Below are 13,912 nucleotides of genomic sequence, written 5' to 3'. Positions count from 1 at the left end.
TGCTCTGCCACCACAAAGCCGGCGCCGCCCCCTGTGGGGCGGCTGATGTCTCTGCCCTGCTGCTGAAAGGAAAGAGCAGAGTCACCATAACAAAGTGCTCCAGAACTGGACTGAGCCAGGCCCAGGCCCCCTGGCGCTAAAGAACAAAAGAATCACTGTATAAAAGTAGGAGCCTGGCTCCTAAGAAATCAGAATCCTGTTTTACCACAAAGAACCTCTGCCCGACTAGAAGGAGAAGAAGACGCTGGAGGAGCTGGCCTGCTGCTTGCCTTGCTGAGAAAGGAGAGGAAGAGACTTACTGAAAAGACTTTGCTACTTTGTGCTTGAACATTCTCCAAGGGCTTGATCTGAGCTTGCCCCCTGAACTGAACCCCAGGACCAGTGGGTTCTCTGTGCTTTTGCTCGTCCTCCAATTCGAGCCGTGTGTGCATCCCGCTGGAAAAGAGACTGCGCCCCTCATCGCCCCTCCTAGGGCCGTGACACTCAGGAGTTCGCCTGCCTCAAACCCGTGAGAGCCCCGCTCCGTCCAGAGCCGCTCTCTGTCCCCGGGCCAGGCCGCCTGCACCCCTGTCACCGCCTGCCACTGGAGCGCGCTGAACGCGCTATCACCCCTCCCGCCGGAAGCCGTCCGACGACTGTGATCTACGCCGGGTCATCCAGCTGCACTGACCGTGCCCTGCGACCCCGCTTCGCTATCCCCGGACATCTCAGGCCGCGCCGCCCCCGCTGTGGAGACCCTCCTGCACCACCGTGCTAAAGGGTCGCTGGCCGCGCCTGCCTACTTGCCCACACCTGCTGATTGAGGACCCAAGAACACTTCTTAAGCTGAGAGTCGCACCGACCTGTGCCGACTCTCCACATCACTAAGGAAGTTCCAGTATCGGGCTCGGGGCCCGCAACGCCTTATTTCCCCGTTCGCAGGAGCCGATCGCTGTGAGTACTGGAACCACAAGTAACACTTGCAAGAGACTACAAAGTCTCCATTTGAAGCTAAGAACAAAGAACATTTGCCTGCTTTACAACCTGGTGGCCTAGCGAAAACGTTATTGGTCTTGTGATAAGTCTGCTGAGATATATATCCTTATTTTTACATAAAGAAGCGTATTTTTATATATATCCAAGTCTGGTGTCCGTTTCTGGGGGGATTGATGTATTTACTGTGTGTATGATTGTAAGTGCTTAACCAACAACGCCTGAGGAATCGCCTTGGCTGCTCACGCCACGCACCTAGAGGGTGAGCAAGGGTCATTCGCGAGGGGTTATCCTGCGCCCTGACGTGGAGGAGAGGGTTCCTGCTTGACACAAGGGCAACCTTGCGCCAACCAGAGATCCCCGACTCTAACATTGTTGGCAGCGGGTGGGATTTCGGATTTGCACTTGTAATTTGCATACAGTGAATTATTAGTCACCAGATAGTGAGAGCAGACCAAATAACGCAGCCACAGGTTTTCATTTTTGGAACTTTGTTGAGACATCTGCCATTACTGCAACCATGCCTAGCTCACTCTCCGCTGGAAGAGCACTCTCTGTGATTTCTGGAATAGATGAGGTGGATTGGGAGAGACTGGAAGGCTACACGATGGAGCAATTGAAAGGCTACAGTGTAAAATTCAGAGTCCCCCATGCTGGATTCAAGAGGAAGACCCAGTACACCAAGGCGTTGAGAGCCTGGAAGGAGTCACGAGACCCACGGAATGCGGGGGACATCGTTCCACCCGACAACCTTGAGGAGCCCAGCAGAGTCCGGTCGCCAGAGGAGCTGGCAGACAGGGCAGCAGACAGGGCGCATGCAATGGAGATGGCAAAGTTGGCAGGACAAATGGAGATGGAAAAGCAGAAGTTGGCCCTGGAGGCACAACAACGCCAAATGGATCATGATATAAGATTGAAGGAGTTGGAGCTAAAGGCGAAAAGTTTGGACACCGCTCCTTCTGGTGGCAGCACTCCACCAGTGCAGGTAGAGTCCAAGGTGTACATCCCCAAAGATGTAGTAAAGGAGTATTTTAGAAAGGATGACATAGGGCAGTGGTTTAGAGCCTACGAGGTGGCCATGTCTTCACACCGGGTCCCTGAGAAAGACTGGGGAGCGGGGTTGTGGGGAAGGTTCCTTGCTGAAGGGCGTGACACACTGTTAGATTTACCCTTAGATCTCCAAGCCTCATACCCCCATATGAAGGAAGCTTTAATGACCAGGTATGGGTTAACTCCTGAGCTATATAGACAGAGGTTCAGGGAGACTAAGAAGATCCCTGAGAGTACGTATGTGGAGTATGTGACCTTTTTCTGCAGAGCGCTGGATGGTTGGGTGAAGGGTAGCAAAGTGAATGATTATCAAGGGCTGCTTGATTTAATTGCATGGGAGCACTTGTCCAGTCAATGTTTTCCTGAGCTACGCCAGCACCTGATTGATAGCAAGCTGTCCAACCCGAGGAAACTTGCTGAGGAGGCGGACCGCTGGCTCAGCACCAGGGTCCACAAGGGTCAAGTGGGAGACTCCGCCAAAGGTGGGCAGGGTCCCCAGCAGAAGAGTGGGGGGGACAGGGGTAAACAGAAAGGGTTCCAAAAAGGCCCCCAACGTAATCCCCAAGGGAACCAGCAGAAGGGTTCTCAGCCTCCCCCACCCCCGCAGCAGAACGGGGCCCCGACAGGTAGACCTGTTCCAAAGGGGCCCTTCAATTGTTATAGGTGTGGTGACCCGGGTCACATTGCCTCTGATCCTAAGTGTCGCCTGTTTGGTAAGACCGCACCCACTGGTGCTCCACCCCGGCAAGTAGCTAGTGTTAACTTTGGGGAGGAGGTAGCAGTCCAGGAGGGTGGGGGTCCCGGGCAGATGACCCTAGTCTCGCTAGGAGACAGTGAGATGGTCCCTGTCACCTACCTGCCCTCTAACACTAAGAAATATGGGCAAGTAGTGACCATCAATGGAAAGAAGGTTGAGGCTCTTAGAGATACAGGAGCCAGCGTGACCTCGGTGAGGCAACACCTGGTGTCTCAAGAGCAGATTGTACCCAATGCCTACTGTAGGGTTGTCAATGCTGACAACATAGAGAGTCGTTGTCCAATGGCTCAAGTTCCCTTTGAGTGGGGGGAGGTCTCTGGTACTCTACAAGTCGCTGTGAGAACTGACATGCCTGTAGACTGTCTGCTAGGGAACGACCTGGAGAGCTCCCCTTGGGAAAAGGTGGAGAAGACCACGCATCTGAGGATGGTGGGTCTACCCGACTGGGCGTGCGTGACCACCCGGTCCATGGCAGCCAGTAGGGGTGTTGAGAGGGTCCTGGAGCCTGAGGGAGAGGTCCAGGAACCGGCCTTAGGGAGAAGGCGCAGGAGGCGCGGGAAGCCGGCCCCCGAAGTTCCCACGGCCCAGGAGGAAGCAGACCCGGAGGGGGATGCTCTGGAGCCTACCGGGGAACAGATTGCTGAACTGGGAGACCTGCCTGAGCTGACCCATTGGCAGCAAGAAGGAGGTCCCTCCAGGGAGGAATTCTGCAGGGAGCAGAAAGAATGCCCTTCTCTCGTGGGTATGCGGCAGCAGGCTGCAGACCAGGCCAATGGTGTTCAGGCCAAAACACACTACGTGTACTGGGAGAGTGACCTCCTGTATTCCGAGCCTAAGGCTGCTGAACCTGGGTCAGCCCGTGTGCTGGTGGTACCCCAGAAGTTCAGAACCTTCCTACTGGGGCTGGCTCACGATGTGCCGTTAGCAGGACATTTGGGGATGGACAAGACCTATGACAGGCTTGTCACCCACTTTTACTGGCCCCAAATGCATAAGAATTCAGATTCCTACTGCAGAACCTGTCAGACTTGCCAGGCAAGTGGTAAGAGCGGAGGGAAGCATAAGGCTCCTCTGCAACCTTTCCCTGTGGTCGGTACGCCATTCCAACGAGTGGGTATTGATATTGTGGGGCCTCTGGACCCCAAGACAGCCCTGGGCAACAGGTTCATCCTGGTCTTGGTGGACCATGCCACCTGGTACCCTGAAGCCATCCCTCTGAGGACAGTGACGGCCCCCGTGGTGGGACGGGCACTGATGGGAATTTTCTCCCGAGTGGGATTCCCTCTAGAGGTGGTGAGCGACAGGGGGACCAATTTCATATCCACATATATGAAATCCCTGTGGAAGGAGTGTGGGGTAACTTACAAGTTCACCACTCCTTACCACCCCCAAGGAAATGGGTTGGTTGAGAGATTCAACCGAACCCTCAAAGGCATGATCATGGGCCTGGACGGTCCAATGAGGCATAAGTGGGACGTCCTCTTGCCATGCCTGCTCTTCGCTTACCGAGAGGTGCCACAGAAGTCTCTAGGGTTCAGCCCCTTTGAGCTTCTGTATGGTCACCCGGTAAGAGGACCTCTGAGTTTGGTGAAGGAAGGCTGGGAGCAATCTCCCAGGAAACCTCCCCAGAATGTATATAGTTACATGCTGGCCTTCCGAAACCAGACTCGGCGTTTCAGGCAACTTGCTGAGGCAAATCTGGAAGCCAGCCAGGAGGAGATGAAGCGGTGGTACGACCGGAATGCCACTCTGGTAGAGCTTCAACCTGGACAAAAGGTGTGGGTCTTGGCCCCAGTGGAGCCTTGTGCACTTCAGGATAAGTGGACAGGTCCATTTGAGGTTGTGGAGCGCAAAAGTCCTATCACCTACTTGGTGGACATGCGGTCTCCCAGGAACCCTTTGAGGGTCCTACATGTTAACCGCCTTAAGCCCCACTTAGAGAGGACCGAAGTGGGCATGCTGCTGGCCACTGATGATGGAATGGAAGAGGAGACCGAGCCTCTTCCTGACCTCTTAGTAGCCTCTGAGAAAGATGGGTCAGTGGATGGAGTTAACCTCTCACCCACCCTGACGCCCGAACAACAGGAAGATTGCCGCCACTTGCTGGGGCAGTTCTCCGATAGATTCTCCCTGGTTCCTGGTGTCACAGATTGGTGCGTCCATGATGTGGACACAGGAGACAGCTTACCTGTGAAGCACAAGGCTTACAGGGTAACTGACAGGGTCAGAGCTTGCATCAAGGAGGAGGTCTCCAAAATGCTTGCGCTAGGGGTGGTTGAGTCCTCCAGCAGTCCTTGGTCCAGCCCCGTGGTCTTGGTCCCCAAAGCTGCTGCGCCGGGAGCCACACCTGAACTCCGGTTCTGTGTGGACTACAGAGGACTCAATTCAGTAACGAAGACTGACGCGCACCCCATCCCCAGAGCTGATGAGCTCATTGATCGGCTGGGGGCTGCCCGGTTCCTCAGCACGTTTGATTTAACGTCTGGGTACTGGCAGATCGCCTTGACCGATGGGGCCAAAGAGAGGTCAGCATTCTCTACTCCAGATGGGCACTTCCAGTTCCGAGTCATGCCATTTGGAATGAAGAATGCCCCTGCCACCTTTCAGAGGTTGGTCAACCAGGTACTGGTTGGGCTGGATGCGTTCAGTGCCGCCTACCTGGATGACATCGCCGTGTTCAGTGCCACCTGGCCCGAACACCTGCGCCACCTCTGGGAAGTGTTGATGGCTCTGCGCCGAGCAGGCCTCACGATCAAGGCAAGCAAGTGCCAGATCGGGCAGGGTTCCGTGGTGTACTTGGGACACCAAGTGGGGAGTGGCAAGGTGGCACCCTTGCAACCCAAAATTGAGACCATCCTGGCTTGGGAACCCCCCAAGACGCAGACCGCAGTGAGGGCCTTCCTGGGGCTCACTGGGTACTACAGGAGGTTTGTCAAGGGCTATGGAACGATCGTTGCCCCTTGACAGAGCTGACCTCTAAGAAGCAGCCCAGGAACGTGATTTGGACTGACACCTGCCAGAAAGCTTTCGACACCCTGAAGACTGCCATGTGCACGGCGCCCGTGCTCTTGGCCCCTGACTTCTCCAAGGAATTCCTAGTACAGACAGACGCTTCAGAGCATGGTGTAGGGGCTGTTCTCTCACAGATGACTGAGGAGGGCTGGGACCAACCCGTAGCCTTCATCAGTAGGATGTTACTTCCACGGGAAAGTAGGTGGAGTGCAATTGAGCGAGAAGCATTTGCTGTGGTCTGGGCGCTGAAGAAGCTAAGACCCTACTTGTTTGGGTCTCACTTCCGGGTTCAGACGGACCACAGGCCCCTCAGATGGTTGATGCAAATGAGGGGTGAGAACCCGAAGCTGTTGAGGTGGTCCATCTCCCTACAGGGTATGTACTTTACGGTGGAACACCGTCCCGGTACAGATCACGCCAACGCTGACGGTCTGTCCAGGTATTTCCGCCTTAGTGACGAGGAACCCCCTGGGCAAGGGTAGTTCTCCCCACATTTCAGCTGGAGGGGACACGTGTTAGACCTGGCACCTTGGCGTGAGTTTCCCTTCCACTTTTTGATGGTGTGCCTCGATTGTTTTGCTGGTGTTGTCCGCTCAGGGCACTGCGCCACGGCTAATCCGTGCCGCAGTGCAAGTGCTCCCTAGGTAAAGTGTACCTGTAATTGATGTTCATGATTGGTTTATTGGATTCACTGTCAGTCCCCAGTAAAGTGCACCAGGGGTGCCAGGGCTTGTGAACGCCAATGCTGCTGGTGGGCTTGCAGCGCTGGTTGCGCCACCCACAGAAAGCGGCCTTGTAAAATGTGTCTAGGGTCTGCCACCGCAGACCCTGTGCGCGGTCTGGGACCGTCGCGCTGACTGCGCAAGTGCCCCCACTTGCCAGTCCCTAAACCTTCCCTTACCTACATATTAGCCACCCCTCTGGTAGGCCCAAGGGCAGGGTGCATTGTAGGCATAAGGTAGGACATGCCCTGATGTGTGTGGCATGTCTTAGTAGTGAATTACAGCCCTTTTCGTTTTTCACTATTGAAGGCTACCTGCTCTCCATAGGCCAGAATGGGCTGCTGGAGTCACTACACGCTGTGACCCCAGTGGACTCAGAGAGCATGGTAGAATATCAAGTTTAGTATGCCTGAACTCAGAATAATAAAATACTTCTTGTAGTCAAGTTTATTTTAATATCCTGGGTTTGTAAATACTACTTTTAGAAAGTTAGTGTTTACTGACCTGACCATTTCAGTCCGCCTCTGCTGTGTGTGTGTGTTCTGCCTAGCAACAGTAAGGAGCAGGGTTGGGGAATCCCCAGAGACAGGTTGGCTGCCAGGTGGTGGGTAGAGAGATGACACCAGGATGGGTGGGAGGAGTACACCTTGACTCTTGAATAGACCTGTGCTCTGCCACCACAAAGCCGGCGCCGCCCCCTGTGGGGCGGCTGATGTCTCTGCCCTGCTGCTGAAAGGAAAGAGCAGAGTCACCATAACAAAGTGCTCCAGAACTGGACTGAGCCAGGCCCAGGCCCCCTGGCGCTAAAGAACAAAAGAATCACTGTATAAAAGTAGGAGCCTGGCTCCTAAGAAATCAGAATCCTGTTTTACCACAAAGAACCTCTGCCCGACTAGAAGGAGAAGAAGACGCTGGAGGAGCTGGCCTGCTGCTTGCCTTGCTGAGAAAGGAGAGGAAGAGACTTACTGAAAAGACTTTGCTACTTTGTGCTTGAACATTCTCCAAGGGCTTGATCTGAGCTTGCCCCCTGAACTGAACCCCAGGACCAGTGGGTTCTCTGTGCTTTTGCTCGTCCTCCAATTCGAGCCGTGTGTGCATCCCGCTGGAAAAGAGACTGCGCCCCTCATCGCCCCTCCTAGGGCCGTGACACTCAGGAGCTCGCCTGCCTCAAACCCGTGAGAGCCCCGCTCCGTCCAGAGCCGCTCTCTGTCCCCGGGCCAGGCCGCCTGCACCCCTGTCACCGCCTGCCACTGGAGCGCTCTAAACGCGCTATCACCCCTCCCGCCGGAAGCCGTCCGACGACTGTGATCTACGCCGGGTCATCCAGCTGCACTGACCATGCCCTGCGACCCCGCTTCGCTATCCCCGGACATCTCAGGCCGCGCCGCCCCCGCTGTGGAGACCCTCCTGCACCACTGTGCTAAAGGGTCGCTGGCCGCGCCTGCCTACTTGCCCACACCTGCTGATTGAGGACCCAAGAACACTTCTTAAGCTGAGAGTCGCACCGACCTGTGCCGACTCTCCACATCACTAAGGAAGTTCCAGTATCGGGCTCGGGGCCCGCAACGCCTTATTTCCCCGTTCGCAGGAGCCGATCGCTGTGAGTACTGGAACCACAAGTAACACTTGCAAGAGACTACAAAGTCTCCATTTGAAGCTAAGAACAAAGAACATTTGCCTGCTTTACAACCTGGTGGCCTAGCGAAAACGTTATTGGTCTTGTGATAAGTCTGCTGAGATATATATCCTTATTTTTACATAAAGAAGCGTATTTTTATATATATCCAAGTCTGGTGTCCGTTTCTGGGGGATTGATGTATTTACTGTGTGTATGATTGTAAGTGCTTAACCAACAACGCCTGAGGAATCGCCTTGGCTGCTCACGCCACGCACCTAGAGGGTGAGCAAGGGTCATTCGCGAGGGGTTATCCTGCGCCCTGACGTGGAGGAGAGGGTTCCTGCTTGACACAAGGGCAACCTTGCGCCAACCAGAGATCCCCGACTCTAACAAAGACCAATCTACCCACCACGTCAGAGGTAAAGTACCTGCATGTATTAAGGGAAATCCTAAGGCTCTAGTAACTGCACCTCAACAGTGTCTGGCGGAGCTGTGATACCTCAAGATATAGTATCCTTAACTCAGCGTCACTGCGCTGAACGACCTACCCCTGCCGCCAGTACCGGGAGGTGAAGATCCGCGTCAGTGAGGCACTGTTATACCAACCGGATCCCTGCAATGCCTCCATTTTTGTTTTGCATGTGGACATTGCCCATTCACCCGGGGTGAAGATGACAGCTTCATGGATTCAGATGCGCAAAGTAAGTGTCATGACTACATGGGCGCAGCTCTGTGATGTGTGTGTGTGATCCATGAAAGCTGTAACAGTATGATGTGTATGGGGAGGAATACATCACCTGCCAACAAATCACTCAGAATCATTGAGCAAACACAACATAACATGTGTCAACAGATTGTAAAAAAAAAGGAGGCGTGTTTTTGTGAATGTAGTGTCAACATAGCTCTGAGAAAGTATTTTCTGCAGCACTCCACTTAATCCATTGCCAGATCTTCACGCATGCAGATTGTTCTGATAACGTTTGTTTGTCCCGTGCTGCTCTTGTGATGTGGGCGCCCTCATCACTGTGCTCGGACAGGAGAAGATACTAGGGGCCAGTGTTGTGCTGATTAATTCATTCCGCCAGCGGAGCGGCAGAAATTATTAGTAATTTTGCATTACAAAAGTAATCTACCCACCCCTAGCATAAACACACTCCTGAGAGGCTTTTTCCTATTTATTAGGCGTGGGCGGAGTTCGTATAGGCATGCTACCCGAGCCTTGTTCCGCATGCTCAGGTATGCTCGCGCATGCTCGCGAGATGTTTTTGACGTTCGGCAACACAAATTGTGTGTTCGGTGGGAAATATTGCGTAAACTTCAGCACGCGGTCGCCAATGGGCGCGACTATCTTGTTTTCCTACTCTTTGCATGGTTCTGGGTCCTGTTTTTCCTCCCTCGCTAATCTTTTCAATCCTTTGTTTTTTACACTGTTTTTCTGATCTTTGTATTCATTATCTAACCCTCTCTCTCCCTAAGTGTATATTTTGCATTTTATTTCTACTTTTACTGCGTTTTTTCTACTGTTTTATATTACTTTCTTTTTTACTTTCCTACTTCTTCTCCTGGCTTTATTTTTTACTCCTACATTTTCTTTTCCACCCCTCCCACCCAGAACCATGGCTAAGGCTACTACCTCTAAGAAGGGGAAGGCCAAGGCTAATGTTGCGCATGCAACCAAAAGCCACCTTCCTTCCGGCAGACGGCGCTCGGAAGGGGTGCAGCCCCGTGCCCTTTTCACCGAGGTGGAGGTGGCCGCCCTTGTTTCTTTTGTACAGCGCCACCTCCCCTTAACCTTGGTAGCAGATGGCAGTCCCGGCTCCGGCTACGCTACCCATGAGCGTTACCGCCGGTGGACAAGGGTGCCCTGAGCAGTGTTTCGCTGCTCTGGGGTCTGCTGCACCAATAACCAGCTGACTCCCCGGTTGTCAGACATCTTGGACCGGGAACAGGACCTGCTGGACCTGCCAGGTGTTAAGGTTGTGGGGCTTGGTGAGTAGCTAATTATAGTAGTATTGTGTGTTCTGTCCTGTGTTATTGCAAATATTAATTTTTTCCCAAATAGCAAGAATGCTGCTGCTAACATTCAGGTAAGTTCCATTCAAAAATCTTATATTATGTGATTGTTATTCTTCTAGACACTAGACAGGTGCTCGGCGCTACTAATCAGACTCGTTTGCAAATTTGCGCTCGCTTGAGCTGATTATGAATGAATGAATGAAATTACATTTATATAGCGCTCAGCTACCCTGAGGCCTCCTAGCGCTTTGCGGAGCGGCGAGACAAGACAAGAGAGAGGCTCACGTTAGAATGCTGAGAGAAAAAGGTGTGTTTTGAGCAGTTTCCGGAAGGCCGAGAGGTCAGATTCTCCCCGAAGAGTGGGGGGGGGGGCGTTCCAGAGGTTGGAGGCATTCAGAGAGAACGAGCGTCCACCCCATCTTGATCTTTGGACTTTTAAGGGAGTGGCAAGAAGAGCAGAACTGGAACGAAGAGTCCTGGAGGGATGATAGGGGTGACCAAGGACTGAAGAATGGGAGAGCCAGTTTTCCAGATAGCTTTGTGGGCCAGGCACATAGCTTTGAAATGAATCCTGGCTTGGATGGGCAGCCAATGGAGGTGCCTCAAAGCCAGTTTTGCTGTTTGTCTACGGGGAATCTGGAGCAGTTGGCGTGCCGCACAGTTTTGGATAACCTAAAGTCTATGGAGAGTGGACTGAGGGGCACCTAGATATAGTGCATTCCCGTAGTCCAGGCGGAACAGAATTAGGGCCTGAACCATAATCCTCCTAGCTTGGAAAGAGAGCAGAGGAAGAATTTTCCTAAGCATCCGCATCAGGTCAAAGCAGGTAGCAGAAAGCTTAGTGGCCTGATGGTTGAAGCAGAGGGAGCTGTCAAGCCATATGCCAAGGCTTTTGATCTGTTGCTTGGGTATGGGCATGGGGCCAAGACAGGTCGGCCAAGTGAGTCACGAGGTTGGTGAAGAACTTTTACCCAAGAACATAAGTTCAGTCTTGTCCCCATTTAGCTTGAGATGGGAATGGTCCATCCAATGAGCTACCGCCTCTAGGCAAAGACCTAGAGCGCTGGAAGAGCCCTCAGGGTGGTTCAGCGACCACCAACAATTGGGTGTCGTCGGCGTAGGTAATGATTTTTATACCGAATGGGAGGACTATCTTAGCAAGTGGTGCCATATAGGCATTAAAAAGCGTGGGGCTCAAGGATGAACCCTGTGGAACCCCACAGCTGAGGGGCCATCGATTGGATGTGGAGGTTCCCTCAAATACTTGGAAGAATCGATCCTTTAAGAAGGACTGAAACCAAGTGAGTGCCAAGTTTCCCACTCCCATATCTGCCAGCCGCTCAAGCAGGATGTTATGATTGACAGTATCGAAGGAAGGCGGCACTGAGGTCTAGCAGGATGATAGCTGCTGAGCCGCCATGGTCCAGAAGTCTTCTGGCTTCTTCAGTCACCGCTAGCAGGGCCGTCTCTGTGCCCAACTGAGGGCGGAACCCTGTTAGTGAGACATGAAGCAGATTGTTGGCTTCCAAGTAGTGGACTAATGTGGAGTTGATATGTTTTTCAATAAGCTTACTCAGCCAAGGGAGAAGAGAGATGGGGCGATAGTTAGTCATATTGGAATGATCGAGGTTGGGTTTTTTCAAGAGGGCTCTAACCTGAGCACATTTCCATGCCCGCGGTACTGTGCCGGATGTAATGGAGGAGTTTAGTATGTCTCGTATGACTGGTCTTGAATACAAGTGAGAGGTATTGTGGAGGGGCGGGGTCCGTCGGGGAACCAGAATTTACTTTGGACAAAAGAATGTCCAGAGAGTTCGCGTTAAGTAGAGGGAATTCTCCTAGAAAGCTCTTAGTTTTGGCTTCTGTGTGAGGGATGATGGGTTCCGGCACATAAGGAGAAAATGGCAAACATATCAGTTGAATTTTGTGATGGAAATATTCGGCTAAGTCGTTGCAGCGCTGTTGCGCTTCCTCCTCTCTGGGGAGTTCCTGCGGTGTGGTGGTCAGAGATTTGGCAATGCGGAAGATCTCTTTAGGAGCGTAGGCAGCTGTATTAATCTTTCCCTCGTAAAAGTTTAATTGTGCCATTTTAACCTCTGCTTTATAGGTCATTATTGTTTCTCTATATTCAGTTTTCCTAACGTCTTCGTAATTCTGTCTCCATCTCCTTTCTAGTTGTCTGCAAGACTGTTTGAGTTTCCTTAGTTTAGGAGTAAACCAAGGGGAAGCTTTCACCCTAACTTTTTTATGAGAGGATTTTTTTGGCAGGTGCGTGTCCAGAGAATTAAGGATCCATGAGTTGAAATTACTGTTTGCCAGCTCCGGGTTAGGGACGTTGTGTGGTCTGGTGGCATTAAGGACCTTGATCCATTGGCTAACAGATAGATTTGACCATTTCCTCTCTAGATTATATCAGAGAGTTTAGAGTAGAGAGTTTAGAGAACTTAAGTTAGATAATGCTAGAGAGACTCCAGTTCTTTCCTTTGTCCTGTCACTAAGATAGTGGTGGATTGGTAGGTAATTTAATTACTTAGTATTAGTTGGTAATGTTTTAGTGTTCCGTGTGATGCGTCCTCCGTCACGTCACATGCTGCTGACTCCAGTCCTTAGTAGAACCTTTTGAGGGTTATTAGTGAGTGAGTAATATAGCAACTCATCATCACATCAGCAAAAACCAACCAACAATTTGGTGTATGTAATATGCATGCGTCCATCTATGCATTTTTGAGGACTAAAATAAATGGAAATGCAGACTTAGTGAACAATTGGCCCGTCAAAGGGGGTTGATTCAATGATGATTTCGAATGAGATTGAAACTTAGAAGAAGCAAGTATATTTTTGGCAATTAAGCTCCAATGTCTTTGGAATAGGCGTGCTAGGTGGTACTTAGGTTTAGGATTCTGGAAACAGAATTGGAACACTGGATTAATAAATATTAACTAGACGGTCCGCGATACTACTAGTCGATCCGAGTAGATAGGTCAATTTTATTAGAATTGTTGTTTCCTGTCCAAAAATGTTTTTAGAGCGTTTTTAAAAATATTTTATTTGTTTCACACCAATCATCAATGTTTGTCTGTTTATTATATCTTACATGATCAGCACCCAGGGGCAAGAAAACAACGGGATGCCTCCCAGGGTCAGGACCGCTCCTCTACTGAGGGCTCTCCTGCTGGCCCCAGTAAGTCCTCCTGTTGTTAATATTAATAATTATATTTCCCTAACTTTTACTGCACCTTATTTTTTCCGAACTATTATTTCCATTTCCTAATTCTATTTTTTACCAAATCTTTTACGATCCATCTGTTTCTAAATTCTTGTTATCCCTGCATCTAACTGCCTCTGACTCTGTACTACTACTATTAGTCTGTCTGTATTTTGCCCAGTTGGCCACTCTTTATTTTTAAAAAGTTTTAAAACTCAGATTCACCAATAGCTCTAACCACTGAGTCCAGTCCTTTGGGTTGTCCTCTACCTAATCTTGAGAGGTTTTTCGACAATTGCCACCAACAAAATGCTCAACCAGATATTTTACTATTTTTGATTCTACTGTCTACTCTACTCTAGTACCTGATTTGTAGTACTAGTGATGTATGTATGTATTGTATTAACCATTTTCAATCTTGCTAGTGAAAAAGAATAAATAGGGAGAGGCGTATATGGCATCCAAAAATGTGTAATATTTTTTCTAGGCGTACCGACCACCAGTGCAGGGGCCAGCGGCGGGGTAGGCGACACCAGCCAGGAGGGAGCAGCGGTTGCAGC

Source organism: Triturus cristatus, chromosome 5_2 (genome assembly GCF_964204655.1).
Source record: "Triturus cristatus chromosome 5_2, aTriCri1.1, whole genome shotgun sequence".
Lineage (NCBI taxonomy): Eukaryota > Metazoa > Chordata > Amphibia > Caudata > Salamandridae > Triturus > Triturus cristatus.
The sequence above is the reverse complement of the archived record's forward strand: the minus strand, read 5'-3'. Positions refer to the sequence as shown.